Here is a 3,094-nt window from a genome sequence, read left to right on the forward strand (position 1 = left end):
GTGATGCCAACTATAAAACTAACTATATAATTCTCTCTCTTACCTAAAAAATTGAAATAATTTTATTTTTGATATTATATCACACAATTGGTATCCAAGTATACAGATTTTGGTTACATAATTTTATTAAAATTATCTAATAGGCTCTAAATGAATACCTTCTCATCTTCGCATTGAAAAAAGTGCTAGATGAAAAAGATATCCCAAATAAACACAGTGTCAATTTAGAACCCCCTTGAAGTCATTATTTTTTTTAGTTATAATAAATATTCAATTAAAATTTCAATATTCATTCTCTTTAATCATTAATAAAATAAAATTGATCATTACTAATATTTGTTAGTCATAACAAATTTTATTGAACAAATATGCTCAAATCATTCATTATTTATAAAGAATTATTGGTAAATTAGTAAGAAATATCTATATATTATTGGTTACAAAGTTTAAAACTTCTTTGTCTCTCAATTATTATTATCTAGCATAAAACAATTCTATTGTTTCCACACTGAGTTTTTTAAAGCTCTCTTATGCTTCATATTAATAGGACTAACTTAACATAATTTATTTAACTAAGTACAATTAAGGATTATCTATTCATGTCTTTACAGATAATAGAAATAAAATCAATGCGATAAACTGTTATGAGAAATTTTATTTTGGAAACAAAATCATTATAAAATGTATAACAATTTTAATTATGAAATTTATATAAATTGATTTTTAACTGAAAATATTATAATTTTATTGAATTAATGTTTTATCATATATTTGAAAATTCTTAAAGTGGAACTGAACCTTTAGTTTGATCATCATCTAAAAAAAAAAAATAAAGTTTAAATAAATGACAAANACTGAACCTTTAGTTTGATCATCATCTAAAAAAAAACAAAGTTTAAATAAATGACAAATTTTTTAATAAAATAAATTTATTATTTTAAATTCGATTCTTTCTATTTAACAAATTAACTTTTTATTTCTGAAGCAAAGTATAAGACCAAAAAATTTATTTCAAAATAATGTTTAAATTGGTTTGAAAAGTAAATTTTTTAATATAAAAAACGAAAGAGAATTCAGAGATATAGCTAAAATAATAATCACGCTATTTTTGAAATTGATTGAATTAAAATAAATAATTACCATCAAGAGCAGTACTGCCGTCGCCGTCTCTATCCATTTCGTTTACCAAAGGTTTACTTTCAATGTTACCTGTGAGAATATATTTTATTGAAGTATTAGCATTTTCNAAGAGCAGTACTGCCGTCGTCGTCTCTATCCATTTCGTTTACCAAAGGTTTACTTTCAATGTTACCTGTGAGAATATATTTTATTGAAGTATTAGCATTTTCATCTAATCTTAGATTTGGAGGTGCCAATTTTTAAACTTTTAAAGAATAAAAAAATTTATAAAATTATTGTATTGTGAGAATTTTATAAAAAAAAATAGTATATAAATGCTTAAAATATATTTGTACAATATTAGGAGAATAATCTTAAAATATATTATTATTCATATGTACGAATAAAGTTAATTACTAACTACAATAATTTCAATTGTTTATGTGTAAATATTTCACGTAATTTCATTTTAAATTATTTTCGTAAATTCTTAATTTTTAATTATGTCTAAATTATTTTAATCTTACGCAGAGATGAAGCTGAGACAATCGAAAAGGAAACGATGCACATAACAAAACACAAAACAAAAATGATGTTGAAGTATTTCATTTTGAATTTTCTGCAAAATTATATAAAAATCAAATATATATTTGTTAATGGTTTCAATTAATTTTGTTATTATATGTAATAATATGTATTATTATAATTGCACTTATTTAGAGCCAAAGTTTATAGAGATATTGTAATAGCGACTTAGTGATATTTACTTTTTCGCGCTGTAATACAATTGGAGCGTGAGTATATCTATCCTGTCACTCACCTTTAAACAACCTTAAATGCTAATATCTTTAAAAAACTAATACTACATAACTGTGAAATTTCTGTTTACTCAGTTATATTCGGTTAATTAATAATTTTAGTAACAGTAATATTTAACCAAATTGTATTTTAGTAATTGTGTTTTCGAAATCGAAAATATTTCTAAGAGATTTATAATAAAAATTACTTACTTGGTATAGACTACTAAATTGTCTGTATTGAGTAAAAGGTAAGTAACTGTAATAAAAAACGAATACTAATGACCCCTTTTATATTGCTATAGAGTAAATAAATGAATTAATTTTAGTGTATTGAAAATAGAATCCAAAACACTTGTTTAAATCATATTTTAGATATAATGAAATTTATTGGAAAAATGGACAAGTATCTTAAAATAATATTTATTTCAATTATTTTAAGTTTTCATTTAATTTAAAATCTTCTTGCTTTGTATTACATGATATTTAATCTAAAATAACTATTATTTCAAATTTTCTAGTTTCAATATGACAATTGTGATTTATTATAATTCATAAATATCCTAAGGAAAAATTCATAACACATTTTCATTATAATTACAAAAATACAAAAATCTATGCATTTTAAATTCTCTAATAAAATTATATTCAAGTATACGACCCTTATCAGTTACGTATATTGACAATTTTATTATTTCTTCAATTACTTATACTTCTAAATAAAATAAAAAAACAATAGATTTGGGATCTAGTATAATTGGTCTAATATGAATTGAAATCTTACAGTGCATAAAATCATTTTCACTTTTGGGTCGGTAATAATTTTTCCATCAAGTCGAATAAAATACGTAAATCGAAGAACTTAATAGATATAATATATATTGTATAAACTGTAAACATTTCAGTTTCCAATACTCATAAAGAATTTAAACATTTATTAATTTTGCCTTTATTATTGTCGTAGCACAAAACAAAACTCTAACTAAATCTAATCGGAAAGGGGGTACAGTTGTGTTTATTGTGAACGAAGATGATATTGAGTCAGCTGCCTGTATGTTCACGCACGTGTGAACATACAGCAGTTACCATCCTCGGCTGTCACTCCGGATTAGCTGTGGGAATCAAAAGGCCATTGTTATAGGAAGGGAATAAGGGTATCACCTAGGTATGAGGTGCAG

At 23.4% G+C, this 3,094-nt stretch overlaps 1 long non-coding RNA gene across 1 annotated transcript; it reads right to left on the reverse strand.

Annotated features, from left to right (window-relative positions):
• Nucleotides 1–637: 637 nt before the first annotated feature.
• On the reverse strand, nt 638–2,270 carry LOC126895731 (uncharacterized). The gene is made up of 4 exons (XR_007701707.1): nt 2,130–2,270; nt 1,647–1,738; nt 1,141–1,209; nt 638–816 (listed from the first exon to the last, which is right to left on the reverse strand). It is a non-coding gene; the product is annotated as an uncharacterized LOC126895731 (long non-coding RNA).
• Between the last annotated feature and the right edge of the window lie 824 nt (nt 2,271–3,094).

Source organism: Daktulosphaira vitifoliae, unplaced genomic scaffold (genome assembly GCF_025091365.1).
Source record: "Daktulosphaira vitifoliae isolate Bord-2020 unplaced genomic scaffold, ASM2509136v1 Scaffold_1, whole genome shotgun sequence".
NCBI lineage: Eukaryota > Metazoa > Arthropoda > Insecta > Hemiptera > Phylloxeridae > Daktulosphaira > Daktulosphaira vitifoliae.